At 37.2% G+C, this 23,507-nt stretch overlaps 1 protein-coding gene across 1 annotated transcript in view; it reads right to left on the bottom strand.

Annotated features, from left to right (window-relative positions):
* The window catches only part of PLEKHM3 (pleckstrin homology domain containing M3), a 248,881-nt gene extending 246,992 nt beyond the window's left edge, over positions 1–1,889 (bottom strand). The window contains exon 1 of the mRNA XM_001365586.4: positions 1,223–1,889. The gene's annotated coding sequence lies outside the window, so the exon portion shown is untranslated. The remainder of the gene's footprint in view (positions 1–1,222) is intronic.
* Positions 1,890–23,507: the final 21,618 nt, after the last annotated feature.

Genomic DNA, 23,507 nt, shown 5'->3' with positions numbered 1-23,507 from the left:
AACTTTAATGAAAATCTAAAACACAGTAAAGAATTCTGTTACTCTAAGGCCTTCAATACAATCCTCTGAAGACTTCCAGCAATTATATCTTCACAAAGGCTAATTTGAAATAAATATTTTATTAAGGCGGTGTATATGACTTTTAAAATAAAAAGTCAGCTCCGTAAATACCAACATGTCTCCAAATACCATAATGCTTCTCAATGCATTTCACTCAATCTACATTTATGCTAATGCAGCTAGTTAATAGTGACTAATCAGACATATGACATAAACTACCAGGAGTTATGCCCAGTTCATATTTTGATCCAGGCATTTCCTGAAGCCTATGGACTGATATCATCCTTGTGGCTTACAATATAATTTAGCAATATGTAAGTATACATATGTATGCATTTATAATATATAATCTTACATTGCAAAATTTACATCTGTTTACATATTTGTAAATAGACAAAAATATCTTGGAAACTATTTTGCATATAAGTATACATCTATTACATCCACAAGTATACATATACATTAACATTTGTAACTATATACATGGACATCTTATAAATTATATATAATATATACATTTGCAGATATACATACTTAGCTTATAATTTATAGTTTTCAAAAATTAAAACTTTTTATGCATACAATATACAAATATATGAACCGCTATGAATATAAAAATACTTTTTAAAATAAATTGTTTCCTCAAAAGCCTGGTCCCCTCTCTGACCCTTTTAGCACAGTCCCAAAAGGCAGACAACTGCCTGACTCAAACTTGGGTCCCTCTTGAACACTCACAAGTACCTTCTACCCCAGCTCCCCCAGGCCTGTCACAGAAGGATCACCCCTTATCCTCTCAAACCCCGATCCCACAAGCCCACAAGCTGACTGACAGAAGAGAAAGGTTGGCTCTGCCTGCCCTCCTCCGCCCCGTAGGGCTCTTTGTCTGGGCTGCGGTCTGGGGTCCTCTCGGACCCCGAGGTCGCCTCTGTCTCAGGAAGCCGGATCTCCCTACCCCCAACATTATCTTCTAGCCCTTCCAGGACAGCGCGGGCCAGCTCCGCCCCTCCCTCCCCTACCCCAACCAGGCTGCCTCGACGGTCCAGTCCAGACCCCGGCCCTTGGTCGCCCTGGGAGCACAAGGGGCCTCCCCGGCGGAACCCCACTCCCCAGCCCCACCCGGACCAGCCCACGCGAGGGTCCCAAGCTAGGGGCAGGTACTCACCCCACCCCCAACCCCGCCGGCACCAGCACCGGCGCGCAGGTGAGGCAGGGCTCGCCGCCAGCCCTCCTCGACGCTTGTCCTCCTCGTCCGGCCGCGATGACAGCTCGGAGCCGGCGCCTCTCTCGGAACCTCGGCTCTCTGTTTACAATCTGCCTGCCTCGGTCCCCCTCTTAAACCCTTCCCTACAGCAACCTCGGGAAACAGAGACTCTGACAAACAAGGTTCCAGGCCTGCAGGAGGCACCAAAAAAAAAAAAAGAAAGAAAGAAAGAAAGAAAGAAACCCAGGTCTCAATCCTTCTCATCCCCCTCTTCCTTCGCCTTGCCAGAGGAAGAAGCCAGGAAGGTGTGGCCCTTTGGAGCTGTTTATATGTTTCCTCCAGGGCTTGTCCGATGAGGCGCGAGCGGGAAACCACAACTATGCCTCCTGCTGAATGCGGCATCCTCAGTGTCTGGGGATGCCCTGGCACAAAGCCAGTCCTTGCCGGGCTCCTCTCTGGTTCAACTTAGGTATTCGCTTTAATAATCCTGGCGCCCCTAGCCTTCTTAGATGGTCTTGGGAAGTTGAAAAATAAATTACCCTAATAAGATTTTAATACTTAAGGCTCCATCGCTGGGATTGAACTTGAAGCCTTTCCGGTAGTTTGTTACCGAGATTGTACTCAACTGGCAGAATCTACAAGATTCCAGGCCACCACGAGAGGCTTTTCTTGCCTTCGAGGAGCGAATAGTCCAGTAGGGAGATTTACGCAAATAAGTAGAAGTTTGAAAATGAAGGTTACCCAGGTTTCTAGCCAAACAGATTCCCGTGAAAATGATAGAATGATGTAAAAAAAAAGTGTCAAAAAGGGTTCTGCGTGTAAATGAAAAAAAAAACACACAACAAACATTGTTTAATGGGCATGACAACCCTGTTTTATGAAACCCTCAAGCACCCCAGGGATCACCTTAGAGAGGATTAGTAGATGTGTCTTCTTCGTTCCTCTTATGGTTTTAGTGGCTTCCAAGTCTTTCTCTCGCCTCTAGGAAAGTCAATCAGTTGTCCTTCCTATCCTATACTTCCTAAAGTATATATAAGACCTCAAGTTCTTTATGTAGTTCCGTGGAAATTCCCATTCTTGGTGTTTTTCCTGGAGACAGTTTTTCCAGAATCTGGGTTGCTCTGTGTTATGTGTGTGATGGCTTGCCGTAAGAGCATTGAATCTTCTTTTGATAGATTTAGGCATGCCACGTGGGCATATACATCTTATATGGGCAGAATTAAGGAACTGGCATGGGATGTTGTATCCCCCAAATTACAAAAGTGTTTGTAAGGGAAATTCCTTTGCTTCCTTACATCCTAGTGACTACTAACCCTAAAACATCCCATAACTCCTGATAAGACCCTGCTACATCAAAGGGAAAGTCCCCTGAGAGGATTATACTCTTTGGAGTGTCCTTTAGGTTTTGAGCTGGACTCAGAGATACAACTCCAGGCTATGCCTTGATACCATTGGGTTATACCCAAGATATCTATCTGTCGCCCCCTAGGTCTTCAGGCTGACCAACCTCCTCCCCCCTTGTTCCCGAGTGCATACCACGCTGAAGTCATGTACTTGTCTGTTGTAAAAAGTATGAAGACCCCAGAAATGATATCTTCTGGGAGGCAGCTTTCCATCTATGCTGTCCTCCTGGCCAGATTCAACATTACCTCCTAAATTAATAAATTTCTCTTTTTGGACACATGTAATACCCAATGAAATTGCATATGGGCTGCAGGAAGGGTAGGGGCAGGAGAGGGAGGGATATAATGTGATTCTTGGAACCAAGGAATAATGTTCTAAATTGACTAAATAAATTAATTCAAAATAGTAAAAAAAGAAAAAGAAAAAGAAAAAATTTCTCTTTTTATTTTTAAGCTAAGTTTTGGAGTCTTGCATTCTTGCAAAGGGTACCCTACCTGGACCCAGGGGATTCACCTCAAGCCCCCTAACAGAACCAGGGAAGAAGATGAAAAGTTAAGTCAGATAGGGACAAATCAAGAGAGGAAAGTGTCATAGTGGAAGAAGAGAAAATCTCAAACAAATTAAGCAGGTGTTCCTCAATGTGAAATGCTACCAAAAGTGCATGAAGGATGATCAATGAAAAGAGTTCACTAGATTAGGAATTATTGACAAGACCAATTGAATTTTGACAACTGAGCTTCCCCCCTAAGATTACCTTCCATCTGCTCTCTATATATTTTCTATATACCCATTTATTTACATGTGTCTCCCCCAACAGAAAGTTAACTCCTTCAGAAAAAGGACTGTTTTTGCCTTTTGTTGTTTGTTCAGCACAATAAGAGATACATAAGGAAAATAATAAATGTTTTAAGTCCATTTTAATTTATAATATGTAATATTAATTTTCATATTTGTAGCTTTAATAAATGCTTATTGATTGTCTAACAAGTGTCATTGGCTATTAGACTCTATTTTAAGCTCACTCTTCAATGAACTGGTCATCTCTCTTTTTCAGGAATTAGCTCCCATACTACAGATCAATTAATCCATCAACTAAGCCCTGGGGATACAAAACCAAACCAAACCCAAATAAAACTAGTCCCTGGACTCCTTGAGCTAACATTTTTCTGATGTTAATCTTAAGAGTTTCTTCTAGATCTTAAGCTAGAAGAAAATTTAAAGGTCATGTAGTCCAATTCCTTTACTTTACAGAAAAGGAAACTGAAGACCACTGACCTTAAATGACTTAACCAAGGTTCCACAGCTAGCAGAGCTGGAATCTTAACAAAATGTCCTCTCACTCCAAATATAGCAGGTAGAGTTACACTATCTTTTTACCTACCTCTTGTCATATTTTCCAATAAATTTTCCAAAGGGACTAGAGGACTTCAGACTCTCTTTTTTTTTAACCCTTACCTTCTGTCTTGGAACCAATACTGTGTACTGGTTCTAAGGCAGAAGATTAGTAAGGGTTAGGCAATGGGGGTCAAGTGCCCAGGGTCACACAGCTGGGAAGTGTCTGAGGCCAAATTTGAACCCAGGACCTCCCATTTCTGGGCCTGACTCTCAATCCACTGAGCCACCCAGCTGCCCCCAGCCTCTTTTGATATTGCATGGATACTAGTGAAGCCATACAGCTCAGTGACACAGTGGATTAGAGCTCTGAGCTTCCATCAGAACTTGGAAGGCCTGAATTCATATATGAATTTATGTACTTACTAGCTCTGTGACCCTGAGTCATCTTAACTTCTGTCTGCTTCAGTTTTCTCAACTATAAAATGGGGATAATAATCTCCCAGAATTGTTATGAGGATCAAACAAGATATTTGTAAAGGGCTTAGCATAATGATTGGCACATAGTAATGCTTACTAAATGCCTGTTTCTTTCCTCCTCTCTCTTCCTTTTCTTTCTTTTCCTTCCTCCCTCCTTCCTTTTCCTTCTTTCCTTCCTAGCTTCCTTCCTTCCTTTCTTCCTTCATTCCTTCCTTCATGATTATATTATGAGGATCATATAGCAGTTTTCAGGACAAAAAGTTAGGATTTCCCCCTTTTTTTTCCCTCCACAAACATGGCAGCTCAGCTGCTCACACTCATGTCTCCCCTGTGGACCCTTCTCACTCAGGTTACTTTTAAGGTCTATTTCCACTGTGTAGGGACTCTACTGGCTAGTTTAGAAATCCCTGAACTTTAATTTGGTCTTTAATAAAATAATATAAAACTAAAAACATAGCTGCCAGAGGAATTCATTCATCACAAGATGAAAGATGAGATCAGGAGACAGTTTGGGGCAAGATATGTTTGAGAATCATAAGTATAGAGATAATTATTTCCATAAGAGTTGATAAGATGAATAATATAGGAAGAGAAGAGTACCCAAGACAAAAGCCTGAGGGATACCAAGGTTATAGGGCATGGTTTAGAGAAGGTTCTTGCAAAGAAGACAGAAAAGGAATGCTCAGATATGTAGGAGGAGAACCAGGAAAGTGGTATCCTGAAAACCTAGAGAAAACATGAATAGGCAACTTTCAGATAAAGAAATCAAAAGTATTAATTAGCATATGAAAAAGTGCTCTAAATCTCTTATAATCAGAGAAATGCACATCAAAACAGCTCTGAGGTATCACCTCACACCTAGCAGATTAGCTAAGGTGACAGCAAAGGAAAGTAATGAATACTGGAGGGAATGTGGCAAATTCAGGACATTAATTCCTTGCTGCTGGAGTTGTGAAATGATCCAACCATTCTGGAAGGCGATTTGGAACTATGTCCAAAGGGCGCTAAAAGACTGTCTGCCCTTTGATCCAGCCATAGCACTGCTGGGTTTGTACCCCAAAGAGATAATAAGGAAAAAGACTTGTACAAGAATATTCATAGCTGCACTCTCTGTGGTGGCAAAAAATGGAAAATGAGGGGATGCTCTTCAATTGGGGAATGGTGAAACAAATTGTGGTATATGTTGGTGATGGAATACTATTGTGCTCAAAGGAACAATAAACTGGAAGAATTCCATGTGAATTGGAACGACCTCCAGGAAGTGATGCAGAGTGAAAGGAGCAGAACCAGGAAAACATTGTACACAGAGACTGATGTACTGTGGTACAATCTAATGTAATGGACTTCTCTAATAGTAGCAATGCAATGATCCAGAACTATTTGGAGGGACTTATGAGAAAGAAGCCATCTGGGGGCAGCTGGGTAGCTCAGTGGATTGAGAACCAGGCCTAGAGAGATGGGAGGTCCTGGGTTCAAATCTGGTCTCAGACTCTTCCTAGCTGTGTGACCCTGGGCAAGTTTAACCCCCATTGCCTAGCCCTTACCACTCTTCTGCCTTGGAACCAATACACAGTATTGATTCTAAGATGGAAGGTAAGGGTTAAAAAAAAAACAAACACTGTCCACATCCAGAGGAAGAACTGTGGGAAAAGTAGCACAGAAGAAAAACAACTGCTTGAACACATGGTTCGATGGGGATATGATTGGGGATGCATATTCTAAATGATGATTCTAGTGCAATATCAATAATATAGAAATAGGTCTTGATCAATGACCCATGTTAAACTCAGTGGAATTGTGTGTCAGATACAAGAGGGGGTTAGGGGAAGGGGAGGGAAAGAACATGAGTCTTGTAACCATGAAAAAATATTCTAAATCATTTAATTAAATAAAATATTCAAAAATTAAAAAAAAAAACAGTGTCAGAGGCTGTAGAGATGTCAGGGAGGATGACAGTGGAGATTTTTAGATAATAATACCATATATGAGGTGCTCTATATTCTCTAGAAAAAATAGATGTTTTATACCAAAAAAATAAAAACTTGGAACCTTATATATGCTATGAGAAAATGTTAACAGCCATTCAAATTTAACGTTTTTAAGTGACCTTTAGAGAAAAACAGAACACTGAGGGTAATATAGAATATATTTCAGGACATGACAACAAGCTATCAAGATCAAACAATTTTCTGACAAGATTCCTACTTCCATCTAACATCATGGAAATTTATACAGATACAGGTATGTTCTAAACATGATCTGGTTTTTGAGGGAGGGGAAAGGTACTCCTTCTTAAGGTAGGAAAAAACTGGAAAGAAGTTGAATATTAAAATATAGGGTTGAAGATATGCTGATTCTCAGGAGAATAGATGAAATTAATGCATATTGATATTAAAAAAAAGAATGAAATTGTACAGTGACTCAGTAGTACAGAAAGGGACATGATGATGGAAGTTGACCTGTATGCTACTAAAATAGGCCCCCATGTTTGTAATACATGTCATATGTTGCCAATCCTTGCTATAGGATAAGCAATAATAATATTAATAATAATGGTGATGATGATGAAACATTTATATAGCTCTTACTATGTGCTAGACATTGTGCTAAATGCTTTACAATTATTATCTTATTTGATTCTCACAACAACCCCAGGAGGTAAATGCTATTATCATCCCCATTTTACAGATAAATTGAAACAGAGGTAAAGTGACTTGCACAAGGTCAAATAGCTAGTAAATATCTAAGGCCAGATTTATACCTAGGTCTTCCCGAGTCCAGGTCCAGTGCTCTAGTCTCAGCACCACTCAAGTAGTCATCAGTGGAATTTTCTTTCTTTTTTTTTTCTTTTCTTAAGCATGTTTTCCAGAGTTCATTTAAATACAATTTTAAATATTGATTTTTCTGACATCTTGTAATCTATGGTCTCTCTATCTTCCAGCCTTCCTCTCTTCCCAAGAAGGCAGTGAATATAATATATACCTTACATGTTTTATCCTATGATCATATTTCTCTTTTCCTCATGTTTTGAAACAAGACATATATTGCTTACACTAGAGAAAATATTTCATGGAGGAGATAAAGTGAAGAAATATATGTTTCAATCTACATTCAGATTCTATCTATTCCTTCGATGATGGTGGATAGTCTTTTTCATCATGTGTCCTTTGGAATTGTCCTGGATCCTTATCTTGTTGATAATAGTTAAATCATTCACAGTTGATCATCATCCATCATTACTGTTACTGTATACAATGTTCTCCTGGTTTTGTTTGCTTCATTTTGTATCATTTCATATGTCTTTCCAGACTTTTTTTTTGTGATCATCTTCTAAGGCAAAATAGTATTTCATTACAATCATATAATACAACTTGTTTAGTCATTTCCTGATTTATGGACATCTCTTGAGTTTCTAGTTTTTGCTACCACAAAAAGGCTACTATAAATATGTTAGAATATGTAGTTTCTTTTCTTTTTTCCTTGATCACCTTAGAAAATAAACCCAATAGCTGGATCTAAAGGGATCCACAATTTTTATAACTCTTTGAGTATAGTCCCAGATTGCTCTCCAAAATGGTTAGATCGATTTACAGTTCCACCAATGAATGTCTCTATTTTTCCGTAACCCCTTCAACATTTGTCATTTAGCCTTTTTATCATTTTAGCTGATTTGAAAGGTGTGATGTATCTCAGAGTTGTTTTGATATATAGTTATCTAATCAATAATATAGTAACATTTTTTCCTTAGTAAAATTATTTTAGATAAAGTCAAAATTTCCAAGCCAGGTAATTATTTAGGTTTTATTGGAAGAGGGACAAGTCTTACAACAAACCCTGTTTAACCATAGGAGACCCAGAGCACAGGGAGGAAACTGTCTTATATACCTTTAGAATAAGATTCTGATTTTTCCATACAAGTACACAAGATTATCACAAGATCAATTATGCCTTCAAAGGTCAGAGTCACCCAATAACAACCCTCATTGGTCAGTTCATCTGGGAAACAACCCATATTTGTCCATAGGTTAGGTCATGTAGGAAATACCCCTTATTTGGTTAGAGGTCTTTTGACCAATACTAAGAGTCACTTGATGGTTATCTGGGGAGAGAAGAGGATGTTCTCTGGGCTGAGTGGGTGGTAATGAGTGTTACCAAGTTCTGAACTAAAGGTCAGGCATCCTGATGTATAATGGATCACAAGTTAGAGTGCTTGATATAGCAGCATTGAAGGGGGTGAGGCTGGCACTAAGGTCTTGCAAAAGCAGTTATTTCCCTAATCCAAAACCTTAATACTTATACCAGAATATTCACAAAAGCTGGCTAAAATCATGACTTATGCTCTCTTAGAATTACAATTATGATTATCTCAAGATTACTGATAACATTAAAATCTAATCATGTATAAGTGGGTAGGGGTATTTTATGATTCACATTAATAATTTATATATTGTTGTTATTATATAGTTACACATAGCTTTTATTTCTTCATCCAAAAACCATCTGTTCATATCTTCTGATCATTTTTTGTTTGGGGAATGGCTCATATTTGACAAATATATTTTATTTTATATTTTATCAGACCTTTATCTGAGAAACTCTATAAATCACACACACACACATACACACATACTCCAATATTGCTTTCTTTTTAGTCTTGGCAACCTGGTTTTATTCATGTAAAAACTTTTTAACTTAATATATTTAAAATTATCCATTTGACATTCCACAATGCTTTTTATTCTCTTGATTATTCATAAATTCTTCTGCTAGCCATAAATCTGATACATATGGTCTATGTTCTAATTTATTTATAATATCTCCCTTTATACCTAGATCAGGTATCCATTTTAACCATAATTTAGTAAATAATATAAAATATTGGTTTATATCTAGTTTCTGCCCATGAGGTTTTCTTAAGAATTACAAAAAGCTATATAGATTAATTTATGTGGATTTCAAAAGTGTTTGTTCATATAGAGGGTGACTGAAAAGTCTACTACAGTTTTAAGCTATTAAAGATTACATAACTTTGGAAAGTCACTTAACTACTCATTTGTAAAATGAGGGTTTTGAATTTTAATCTATTTTTAATCTATGACATGCAAGTTTTAGGGTAGTGTAAATTCAGTATGATACAGCATTCAAAAAAGCTAATGTTAGCCAGGCCTAGAGATGGGAGGTCCTAGGTTCAAATCTGGCCTCAGACACTTCCCAGCTGTGTGACCCTGGGCAAGTCACTTGACCCCCATTGCCTAGCCCTTACCACTCTTCTGCCTTGGAGCCAATACACAGTATTGACTCCAAGACGGAAGGTAAGGGTTTAAAAAAAAAAAAGCTAATGTTATCATGGCTACATTAAAAATAAGAGAGGTATAGTGTCTATAAGAAAAGTCTTACTGTAGATTTATACTAGTTAGCTAATAATAGCTCAGTTTTAAGCTACTAAAGCAGAAAACTACAATAAGACTTTCAGGGTATTCTATACATGCAATGAGGATTATTTTATACACCATAAATTATGATGATGAATTAATAGAATTTGCTCCTGCCATACTTATGATTATTCTAATACCTTACAGATTCTCAGAGTTGAAATGGATTTCAAAAGTCACACAGTTTAATCCATACCTGACCAAGAATTCCCTCTATAATATATCTGCCATCTTGGTAGTTTTTAATGAAGCCTAGGCTGACCCTAGCTTTTCTTAATGCTATATCATACTACTGATTCATACTGGATGTGCACTTCATTAAAACTAAGTAACTTGTCTAAGGTCTTACAAGCAGCAAGTATCAGAGGAAAGCTTCAAACCCTGGTCCTCTGACTCTAAAACTAGTCTTCTTTCCATCATACCATGCTTGGTCTTGATCATTTTCATACAAATTTTAGTATAGTTATCCCCATCCTGTACTTGTGAAATTGATTTTTTAAACTCAAGTGTAAGACTTCCAATTCAATTTAATAGATTAGACCCATTACAAGGTAAGTATTTAAAAAATAAAAATAAAGAGGGAAAAACTTTTTAAAAAGCCACTTTTTAGGGGGGCTTAGAGGTCACCTACCCTTATTTCCTCCTTCTATTCCATTGGTTTCCATTAATTCTTCCCTCACTTCCTGAATATTTCCAATTCTACCTTTATCAGTCTCTGTTCTATCCTCCCTATCTTCAACTGGTGTCCATCTGGACCTCACATTAAGAGAAGAGTGAATATTACATATTCACTATAATACATGCAAATGATGGGACAGCCCATTGAAATAGTCCATCAGTATATAAATCTTGAAGAACTATCATAGACAATTAATTGAAGTAGGTCTAGAATTGAATATTATGAGGAGAGTAGACTAAATTACATTTGAGAAGTTTTACAGGGCTTTTAATGATCCTAAATGATTGTTTGATGCAAATATCTTCTTTTAAAAGAATTTTTAAATTTAATTTAGGGAATTTATTTTTTTCAAATATCTTCTTTTTAAAAAGGTTTATTGTTACTTTTATTCTTGTGAAATAGTAAACAGAATAATAAGCACATAGATAAATAAATAAATATAACTAATTAACTATTTATTTAAGCTAAAGGAAGGAAGGGAAGGGAATTGGGAAGATCTGATCTTAACCCCAAAGTCACAGAGTACTAAATCCTACAAACTAATTTCAATAACTATTCTAATTAACTCCTTAATTACTACTTAAGATTAGGAGAGGGCTTGTAGGTATAGGAACAAAGGCCAAAGGAAATCTCACAACTGATGTCCCAGTAGATATCAGCAGCAGCACACAGAATCTGGAAGGGGAGAAATGACTTCACTCACACAGTCCACCTGTGTAAGGTGTTAACTATTCTCTCTACCACTTCGAGAAGATGAAAATTTGCTTGAAGGAAAGTCCCAGTCTCCTGGCAGCTTAAAAGTCTCCTTCTCCAGAGGGCAATTCCACCAACTGTCCTCCAGAGAGTCAGTCTCTTCAGGGTTCCGGAATTTTCTCTCTCTGCCTTAGTACTTCCTGCTTTCAGCCTACTCCTGATAAAATCCCTTATAACACTTGTAACAGTCATTTCTGTATATCTTTCCCTACTCTGCCAAGTGTAACAAAGGAAAACAGACTGGCAAGATTAAACAACATTGTGATAACATATGATAGTATATGTAACATTCTATTTTCATGATCCCCTATCCCTTACCAAAAGGAATGCGGTGCTTCCTTATCTCTGGGACCAAGATGAAATCCCATAGTTTAAACACCAGTATGTTGCTGGTGATGCTATGTCAGCTGTAAATTATGTAGCACTACTATTTTTTCAAAGAATAAAAATGCCAGTGACCAAAAGGCTAATATAAAGACATATGGAGAGTATAAGTAGAATGTAAGTAATATAGAAACTAAGAGGTGGCCTTTTCTCCCCATTTTCCTTTATGATGAGGAAGAGAGTGAGGGGATTGGACTTGATGGCCTCTAAGGTTTCTTTCTGCTCTAAGTTTATAATACTATTCTACAAGCATAACAGCCCCAGTTCCTTCAGATAATTCTCAAGTAGCATGATTTCAAGAAACTTCAGTATTCTGATTTCCTTCCTCTGAATACTTTAGCATTTTTGACCACCACATTGTATTGTTGATTCATAACAAGCTTGTAGCCCACCAAAACCTTCAGACAATTTCCAGATGAACTTTCGTCTAACCACACCTCTACCATTCCAAGCTGTTGAAATTGAATCCCAAAGGGTGACTCAGTAGATAGAGAACAAGACCTAAAGAAAGGAGTTCCTGGATTAAAATTTGATCTCAGATACTTCCTAGTCATGTAGCCCTGAGCAAGTAATTTAACTCCACTGGTCTAGCCCTTACCACTCTTCTGCCTTGGAACCAGTATTCGGTATTGTTTCTAGTACAGAAGGTAAGTGTTTAAAAAAAATTGAATCCAAGTGTAAGACAGCCTGGTAAAGTGAAAAGAGCACTTACTAGAGTAAGAGGATCTGACTTCAACGCCTATCTTTGATATTTATCACCTGTGCAACATTGAGCAAGTCATTTAATCTCCCTTGTTCTCAGTTTCCTTATCTGTAAAATGAAGGGATTTGGCCATATTAATAAAGCCTATTAAAATCTTTTTGGTTCTTGGCTGTCATTTCTTCCATCCAAATTTGACAAACTTCATACAAATAACTGATTTTTAGTATAAACAACTTAGGACAAATTCTGTAGGCATTCCATTTGAGACCTCAGAGTTAACACTGAAACATTAAGGACTGCTTTGGGGGTATGGACATTTTTCTAGCTTTAAAGCAATTGAGTAGGGTTGGGGGCAGGAGTTTGATCAAAAGCCAATATGTAGTTTATTAAGCACAAAACACTTAGTTTATTATTAGGAAATGCAGATAGGAAATAGGAAGGAGGAAAGTGAAAGTAATCTTATAATAGATTATAACTATACCCAAGATCCCAATTGTAAGAAACTAAAATTAAGAGTTTGACTAAAATATATAAAAATTACAAATAATATGGTGGTTGCTGATTTAAGATATTTTAGCTCAAGTCAAAGTGACTTTCAATAGTTTTTATTTACAAAATAGGTGGACAGAGTGAAAGTTGAGGAATACAGAAAGAGGGTAGAGAAGATATTTAGCCTATCACACTAAATATTGCTCTGATGCTTGACTCACCCTGGCATGACTTGTTAACCCTTTATCAGAATTAATCTCTCTCCATAAGTCAGTAAAGGAAAGCCAGCTATTCACTTACCCAGGTTCCCTCCAAGACTCAGTTTGAACTGAAGATGATGACCTATTGAGGACAACTCCTGAAGATGACCTCTAGCCAGAGAAATTCAGGACTTTTATAGTGACTTCTTGTCCCTTCCCTTATTCACAGGGGCCAATCACAGCTTTCGAATTGTCTAGCACTGCCCAGGGTGGGGGGTGGGGAGGCATTGTCTTGTGGGATGCATTTCTCATCTTCTGGAGGTGTAAACTCTTATCAAAAAGATTCACAATTTCCTGACTGAGTTGTTGCCAACTTTAGCAAATGACTTGTAAACACTCTTACTTAGTCTCTGGTGAGGTACTAAATAAGGATACTAAAAGAAAGAAAGATTCACACTTCACAGTCTGGTGAGGTATTAAGTTGGGGTACTTAAGTTAGTGTTAACCAGGTGATAACTCAAAATAGACAAAGAATAAATAGTTCCATTAGTGTTAACTCAAAATAGACAAAGAAAATAAAGAATGCTCTTTCATACAAGCCTAACTAAATTTTTCTAGAAAATTCTACACCTATCTACCTCAGAGGGTAGTACCTTCTGCTAGGCTAAAAGCCCTTGCCTACTCTCACTACTCTCTCTATCTGGTAATATAACCACTATCTATCTACCTTATCTATCCAAGTTAATTGATAATCAATAAGGCTATTAAAGACTTAATTCAGTTCTCTGTCTCAAACCAGAGAGATTGCTAGTAAGTAGCACAACCTCTTCTCAGGAGATCCAGAGACCAAAAGCCCTTTCTAATGGTCTACAACTTACAAAACTACACTCAGCCATGCCTTTCTAACTGTCACCAACTGCCAAGCAACATAGCAGGGGGTCTCTAACTGCCAAACTGCACAGCAAGGGATCTCTTACTGAAAAATATTATTATTCCTTTTCCTTTTAAATATAAAAAAGAGAAATTAATAAAAAAAAAACTCTTAACACAACCTAACAATATTATTATTTATGACTGGCTATCCTATACTCAACAATAGCATATGAAAGAAGTGTTCAAATTCTTGCTAAAAATCTGATAAAAATTGGCCTACTAGTCTAATACCTCTATGAAAAAAAGGAAATGAGATTAGCTTGGCATGATTGGTTCTTGATAAAATTATACTGGTTCTTTGTAATTACTACTTTCTTTTCTAGAAGTTCATTAACTGTGTCTTCCACACAAAAAAAAATACTACAATTGTGTGAGGAACGGAATTTAATCTGGGTCCAAAGTTTGCAGACTTCACTCTTTTCCCTTTGTTGAAAATCAGAACAACATTTCTCCTTCACCAGTCTCATAGCATCTCTTAGTCTTCTTTCAAAGATCACTGACTGTGAATTGGCCATCAAATCTACCAGTTCCTTCACTATTCTGAGATATAATTGATTTGTTCTTGGTGATGAACTCATTAAAAGTAGCTAGTTTTTCTCTTATTAGCTTTCTAATTATCATGGATTTTACCTTTCTTTTAGGCATTTTGTTCTGTCCATTAGTCTATGCCAGATTAGCTCTGGATTATATATTCTTACAGGATTCTTTAAGTATTGCATGTCTCCACAAATATTTTGTGAACTCCCAGAAATCAAGGAATATACCTTATATATCTTTTATGTATCTTGACACATTTAACATAGTGCGATACATTTGAATATCATAATTGATCATCTGAAAGGATCCATCATTTGGACCACAGTACTGATTTTCACAAGTATATTTGGAACATTGGGCTAGGCAATTTTGAATTTCAGGTAAGAGTTTCTACATTTTTGAGTCTGATTTGATTTACTCTTACTAGAGTCTAGCCCTAATTCTTGAACACTAGATTGTTTTCCTAAGCATTCTAAAGTCTTTTTCTTTTTCCTTCCACCCTTCCCCAGTATTATTCCTATCTCTGAACTTTTATTTACTCTAATATTGGATTCTTTTACTGAAATCAAAATCATTGTTATAAAACAGGATGAAATACATTGTGTTCTCCTATCCCTGTAGCACACTTCTCTATTTCACACATTTTAATTATTAGGTCCTTAAATGGAAGTTGTTACCTAACAGAGAGGCTGTTAATGGTACATTTGCAAGAGACTGAAATCTTCCTGATAATTGTAAAGCCATGGTTATGAAATTAAATAGCATTTGGATGATGAAATTAAATTCTACAGAGTAAGTGAAACATAAGAATATATAATCTTCTCAAACATTACCTTGAAAGTGAGATCAAAGTGAAAGGAAAAGAAAACAGGACAGAGACAGTCTAATAGCTTTCTCAAGGACATTATCTTCCTTGCCTGTGATTGTCACCATCCTGATGGCTTTCTAAAACTGCACTAGTGCTGATTTTTTGTTTGCTGCAGTATTGATTGTTCTCTGTAGAAATTTCCCCAAGGAACCCTCCAAACAGTGAAGACTGATTTACATTTAGCCACTCTTAACTGCAGTTGCATATATTTGTATGGTTCCAGTCAACCATTTGATCAAAAATCATTCACTAAGCACTTACTATGTGACAGGAATTGTGCAAAGCAAAAAAAAGGGGGAAAGCCATGATCCCTGCCTTCAAGGAGCATACATTCGAGTGAGAGATATGTGATAAAGGATGAAAGGTTTGCAAAAACTGATTGGACTCCTGGTGTGAGACTTGGATATTGGAAAGTTAATACTTAGCTTAATAAGATAGTTTAGATAGTTTATAGATATTAGCTTTTAAGATAAGTATAAGTATAGTTTACTCCTACACCTTGTTCCTTCCTACCCTTCCCAACCAATAAATTTGAATTTATTTAATATGTTCCCTTTTGTTCTTTCCTCACCCCAAATCCCATCATAACAGATAACATGCAAATAACTGTATATATAAGCTATATTTATATGTATATATGCACATATAAAACATACATGTGTACATGGAAAATAGGACAGTATGTGTGTATGTTGTTGAACTTGGTTTTATTGAACCCCCAAGTTTGCCTTTGTAACATGGAAACTTGCCTTCAGGGAAATCCCGGACTGACCTTGTCTTGGACTGAATAATGAACCTACCTTAAAGTAACTCACTGATCTCAGCTTAGATAGAGTTAGTAGATATAATAAAATCTTAAATACCCTTTTGTATTAGAAGTTTTTCCCATTGTAACAGAGACTTCTCCCAGGTAATCCAGTCTTTGGATGAAATCATCTTTTCCTTGTGTCCATTGTAAATCCAAATCAATTGAATCTTCCTGTTCTTTATTTCCCCATCAGGTATATAAGACCCCAAGTTCTTCAGCTCATTGGAAAAATCTCCTTTTGAGGTGCCTTTTCTTGGAGACATTATTCCTAGAGTCCAGAGCTTTGTCTCTGTGATATCTTGGGCATGACTCTATGTAGGGCCAATTAGAGTATTGTCTTCCTTGTCCTGATTAAAGACTTGTTCTCTCTAACTATTTCAGTGGTTCTGTGCTTCAAGGTTGACTATATATATATATATATATATATATATATAATGTGTGTGTGTGTGTGTTAAAGAGGAGGTAATCTCAGAGGGACATTATCTTTTTTTCCCTCATCAGCATGCATAAAGAATTGATGCATAAATGACCACACTTCTAAGATCTCATGGATACCTGGGGAGATTTTTACATCTACTATCATGTCTAAAGATGTGCCAGAATTTCATTCCATGGATCCATAGGATTTAAGAACTTTTGACACTCTTAAAGTCTCGATGAAGAACTTTAGGATTGATTGTGAGACATGGAAAATACTGGCACAAGACTGCCCAGCATGATGTGACCACATCAAAGAAGAAACTGTGCACCATGTGCAAAACAGAATCTCAGGAACATAAAGGAAAGGTGAGATGTGCAAATCTTAAGGCATCTTTGTCCCAAATGTTCAAATAGATTATTTGTGCCTGACTTGTGGTAGAGTTTCTGAACTCATTTTGGACTGATTAACTACAGTTGAACACACCATCTTGATGCCATGCATCCTCTTCCAGTATGAAAGTTGAGCAACAATAGTATACCTAGACTTCATTTTTAATTTCTTTGCTGGAAAATTTAACCTTTCATAAAAAATTGGAAAGAAATAACCCTAGCTTTTCTTTAATTTTCATTAAAAAAAAAAAGTTGTTTGGGGAATCGAGTGAATTCAAGTCAATCAACATTTACTTCACTTTTCCTATGGCCAGGCTTTTTGCTAAATGTCTAGAGGTGCAAAGAAAAGCAAAAATTGTCCCTACCCTCAAGTAGCTCACATTCCACTGAAGGAGAAAAAAATGCAAATAGCTATGTACATGCAAGTTATAGATAGAAGGGGTAAATTGGAGATAATCTCAAAAGGAAGGCACTGGAAAGGGGAGGTGGTTCTCTTGAAAACTGTTGGATTTGAGCTAAGTTTTGAAGGAATCCAAGGAAGATAGGAGGCTTCTAGGCAGGGGGAAGCCAATGCAAAGGCATCAAATCAGGGAATGGACTGCCATGTATGTGGAACTGTAAGCTGGACAACATAGATGGATCATCGAATGCATAACAATTTCACATTATGAAAATTAAGGAAATTAAAGAAGTCTGGAAAAGCAAGGAACCATGCTGTGAAAGGTTTCGAAAGCCAAATAGAATTCATGTTTGATCTGGAGTTAGAAAACCAGTTTACTAGGACCATTTACTAGGATGAAGTTTACTAGGATCATTTTGATATTTATAGCTGCTCTTTTTGTGGTGGCAAACAATTAGAAATTGAGGGGATGTCCATCATTTGGGTAATGGCTGAATAAATTGTGGTACATTTTGGTAATGGAATACTGTTGTGCTATAAGAAGTGATAAGCAAAATGATTTTAGAAAAAGTTGGAAAGATCTATGGGAATGAATACAGAGTGAAATAAGCAGAACTTGGAGAACATTGTACACAATAACAACAATACTGGACAATGATTATCTATGAAAACTTGGCTACTCTCAGCAATGCACTGATCTGGGACAATTCTGAAAGAATGTGATCCACCTTCAGAGAAAGAACTCTTGGAGTCATCTTTCACATCAGTGTATCTTTGGGTTTTATTTAGGGGGTTGGGTTATGTATGACTTTGTTCTTCCAACAATGACCTATATGGAAGTGTGTTTTGTGTGACAATAAAACATGAAAAAAATCATTTTGGCAACTCTGTGTGTGATGAACGACAGGGATGAGAGACTTGAATTAAAGAGCCTATGTCAGTTATGTGGGCATAAGGTGAGATGACTACAGCCTGCATCAGGGTGGCAGAAGTATCAGAGGAGAGAAGGGGACATATAAAAAAAGATGCTGTCAAAATAGAAACAACAGGACTTGACCACAGATTGGGTCTATGGGGTGAGTGAGTCATCTTTAAATATACCCAAGCATGCTGTGAAAGAGAGAATAGCGTTGTTAGCATTTGGTTTGAGAGGTCTAGAGAAAAACATCCAAAGCATCTCTGGATTTTCCTATTTCAGCATTTTCTTTACTTCATTATTCTTTTGATTCCCCGGAGCCATTTACAAGTTTCCTCTTTTGAGAAGCTGACAATTTGTTTAGTTCTATGGATTCTTTCTGTTTGTCCTGATAAGTGTTGTCCCTAGAAGGCAGGCACGGTGGCGGGGAAACTGTGTTTCAATTCCTTTTGTACTAGTAGAGGAGATTCTCCCCCCAGTTAATGAGGCTCTTGGACAGGTTCTCTCCGTCCCATATTGCACACGGATTCTTTTGCAGCTCGATCTTTAATAAATGCCATTTGAAAAGGCGAAATATCTTTTTCAAGTCACTTGGGTTGGACCCTTGTTAAACAGCGAGACCCTTCCTACAAAGAACACATTTTCATCTAAGCATTTTTCCTTCAAGGGAAATACATTACTTTTGATTCTGGGGAGCAATTTGTGTAGCAAGAGAGGGGAGCCAAAGAAGGAGATAACGCTGAAATCTAGTTCCCACTGGAAGCCATCCTCCTCACCCAAAACACACACATGCACACAGAGCCTTGCTATTCTTCTGCTAATGGGATTGGCACCGCTTAAAGCAGTCTACGAGGGTATTGTCTGCAACCACAGCAAGAGAAACATTATTCAAAGGCCATTCAAACCCCAAAAGAAGCGGCGGAGCAGAGTAATTATCGAAGGCCCTCCATTAACTAGGACATCTTTGCTCTTTGTCTGTGTTGGTTTAATAAGGCCCGCTAATGGGACTGTGGGGGAGGGGGCACACTAATGGGTCTTTTAAAAAACCTTCTTTCCTCCTTTATTTTCAGAGGCTGCCTTTAGAGAAACTGACAGTAAAGCCAGAAGTTACCATATTGCAAACTGACCTTCAAAAAAACTTGGTGCGGACCCCAGCTGCTTATAGAGACTCGGGCATTCAGAATGCTCTAACATCTTTGTTTTTGGCTTCCCTTTTAAGTTGGAGGTAAGTTTATCCCTGTTCCTTATAGATTTCCGCTGTCTTTGCCCTTCGGTTCCCTGGGAACTTCTCATTGGAAAGAGCATCCCTTAGCGGCCAGAGTGCGTAACGACATGACTCCGCGATTTCTGGCTTAAAGAGCTTTCTGATTTTAACTACTTTGTGGGGGCATCGCTAGGAGACACTCCTGCACCCCCAGTGCCTCTGTCTGACTCCCAGCCGTCCTATTCACTTAGGACAGAGAAGTTCCACCCAGGTGAGCCATTAATATTAACATGGCTACGTTGTCATGGGTAGGAATACAATGAAATGAGGCTGAATGCTTTCCATTGCCATTATTTCCAAGAATATGTCTATATTTCTAAATTTGCCCAAGTGTTTCCTATAAAACAGTCGTAGTAGACGTAAAATGACTTTGCCATTCAAAATGAAAATCAGACACATATAATCGCAACAAACACTCCATAATTCTGGGACAGCTTCATTATAGGAATAGCTATCCACAGTGATTCAGCATGATGAGAGATTGGCTTTATATGAAACCATGATTCTCTCATGGGATCTTCATCACCAAATACTTTTACAAAATGATAGTCTTAATAGCCTTTAGAGATGCAAAGGCAATGGGAAATGCTTGTGCTAGTTGAGTGAGGAAATCATCAACTAATCCATTGAGCATTTAAAAAAAAACATTCTTTCTGTCTTAGACTCAAAGGGAGAAGAATGGAAATGTTAGGCAATGTGGATTAAGTGACTCCACCAAGGTCCAACAGCTAGGAAGTGTCTGAGGCTAGACTTGAACCTAAGTCCTCCCATCTTCAGGCTTAACTCTCTGTCCCCTGAGCCACTCAGCTGCCCCCACTTTATATATCTTTATAAGCTTGTTGTTGTTGTTCAGTTATTTTGTCATATCTGACTCTCTGTGGCATCATTTGGGGCTTTCTTGACAGGGACATTGGAATGATTTGATATTTCCTTCTCTAGCTCATTTTACAGATGAAGTACTGAGGCAAACAGGGTTAAGTGACTTGCCCAGGGTCACACAACTAGTAAGTGAGGAAAGATATGAAATCAGTGACTTCCTGACTCTAGAACTGGCACTCTATCCACTGTGTTACCTAACTGTTCCAGCTTCCCTAGCTTCTCTTTAAAAGGTATAGAAATATAAAAAGGGGTTAAGAAAACTACCCAGACCTATCTCTAAGCTAGATACTACAGAGAATAGCTGGAAAGTGTGAAAAATAGCAGTAAAGACACCTAGAAATTTATAGGAGTTAAAAGAAATCATTTTTTAAAAGCTTCATTTGTGTTTAGACTCAAGTACATTAATTTCAGGGAATAATTAAGGTGAATTAGAGAAACTAATTCAAGGAAGCAAATTTGACTTCATAAGTAATCCTGAAACTAAATGAGGTGAGATGAACTCAAGATTGGAATATAGCTCTAGCAAGGTATACATTGTACAAAAGGAATAAGAAACTTTTTCCAAAAAAATATGAAAGTAGGGGCAGCTGGGTAGTTCAGTGAGAGCTAGACCTAGAGACAGGAGGTCCTAGGTTCAAATCTGACCTCAGATACTTCCTAGCTATGTGACCCTGAGAAAGTCACTTAACCTCCACTGCCTAGCTCTTACCACTCTTTTGTCTTGGAACTGTAAGATAATTTTAGTGTTTTGACTTAAATCTAGATTTAAATGGTCACCAGGGATGATTCCCAAATAATAAAATACCCATGTCAGCTGGGAATTATGGAGATTTTAATTAATATAGAGAGAAGGAATTAAGGAAAAGAAATAGAAAGAGAGAGAGAGAGAGAGAGAGAGAGAGAGAGAGAGAGAGAGAGAGAGAGAGAGAGAGAGAGAGAGAGAGAGAGAGAGAGAATTAATTTAAACTGCTCTGGCTCAGGCTGAGCCAGGCAGTAGTTAAAGGTCTTGGCCAAAGTGGCCTTCCTGAGTCTAAAGGAAAGGGAGTCAGTCTTATCACTCACCACAAGACTGTCTCCAAGGAAGCTCCAGTCCTCCACTGAACTCAGTCTCCTGAACTGAATTTAGAATAATCCTGAACTGACTTTTAGCCTCCTTTTAAAGTTATTTTTCTCTTATGTCACCTCCCCTAAATTTTTATGTTTACCAATCACAGTAGACACTTTTTTCCAGGACTGCCCATTCTTAGTTTTCACCACTCTTTAGCTCTCACCTTCTCTGGTTAGATTATATCTTCTGAGGTACTTCATACTTCTTTGCTAAGTTTACCTTTTGTGAGTTACTTGACCTTTTTGTGATTAATTTAACCTTTACAGGTACTTAACACCTTTTTGTATTAGATCTAAAAATAGACTTAGCTTAAAGTTCTAGCTTCACTATAAGGTATGAATTAAGTACCTTCATTGTTCAATCAGGAGTTTACAACTTTATCTTCCCCTAAAGTATGTCTAAGTATGGGTGGAGTAATGTAAAGTTCCCAAGACATTCCTAATTCTATTAGACCAAGTATCTCCATTGTTACAATAAGGAAATAGCTAAAATCAAATATTCTAAAGTATAGTCTGAGTAATTTTTAAGACTCACAGAACCAATACACAGTATTGATTCTAAGATGGAAGGTAAGGGTTTAAAAAAAAATGTGAAGGTTGGTAGGGTTAGTAGTATATGCATTTAGAAGATATACTTATGGTTGGAAATCCAGGAACCAGAGTGGGGAAGCATGGATGAGAAAATTTAGATGAATAAATGGAAAATATTCTATTTCAAATTGCACATCTTGCTTTTTGTAGGACAGAAATTCAAAATTCCATTTTCTTATAATGGCAGCCTTCTATCATTGGTGAGTACCTCCTGGAGGCCTCCATTTTGATGAATGGCTAATGCTTGCCAACTTTTATTTCCTTCCTAACTGTTCCTAACAGACTTCAACACCATATTTCATCAGCAGTTTCACCCTGGAACATTCTGATACTTTTCCAGTCCCTTTCTCCCATTAATGAATTCCTCCTGATGCTTCCATTTTTCTTTTTTGTAGTTAAATTTTTAAAAACATTTTTTTTCCAATTACATGTAAAAATTTTAACATTCTTTAAAAAGTTAAAATTGCAAATTTTCTCTTTTTCTTTTCTCTTCTCATAGAGAAATCAAGCAATTTTAAATAGGTTATACATGTGCAGTCATGCAAAATATTTCTTCATTAGTCATTTAATAAAAGAAAACAAAGACCTTCTCCCCTGCAAAAAGCCCAAGAAAAATAAAGTTAGGGGGAAAAAAGGAAGCTTCAATCTGTATTCAGATTCTATCAGTTCTTTCTCTGGAGGTAGATAACATCTTTCATCATGAGTCCTACAAAAGTATCTTTTTTTTTATTTACAAAATTGTGGTGCTAAGAGTAGCTAACATTCACAATTTAGCATTATACAACATTGTTGTTACATGTAAAAAATGTTCTCTTGGTTCTGCTCATTTTTCTTTGCATCAGTTCATGTAAGTTTTTCCAGGTTTTTTTTGAAAGTATACTGCTCATATTTTCTTATAGCACAATTGTATTCCATCACAATCATATACCACAATTTGTTCAGCTATTCCCTAATTGATGGGCATCCTCTCAATTTCCAATTCTTTGTCACCACAAAAAGAGGTGGCATAAATATTTTTGTATAGGCCCTTTTCTTTTCCCTTTTTGTTTTAAAATCTCTTTGGAATATAGACCTAGTAGTGGTATTTCTGGATCAAAGGGTATGCACAGTTTATAACCTTTTGAGCATAATTCCAAATTGCTTTCTAGAATGTTTGGATCAGTTCACAACTTTGCTAAAAGTACATTAATGTTCCAGTTTTCCCACATCTTTTCTAATATTTGTCATTATCCTTTTCTGTCATATTAGCCAATCTGATGGGTGTGGGGTAGTACCTC

Source organism: Monodelphis domestica, chromosome 8 (assembly GCF_027887165.1).
Source record: "Monodelphis domestica isolate mMonDom1 chromosome 8, mMonDom1.pri, whole genome shotgun sequence".
In the NCBI taxonomy this organism is placed as follows: domain Eukaryota; kingdom Metazoa; phylum Chordata; class Mammalia; order Didelphimorphia; family Didelphidae; genus Monodelphis; species Monodelphis domestica.
This window is presented reverse-complemented; position numbering and strand designations above follow the sequence as displayed.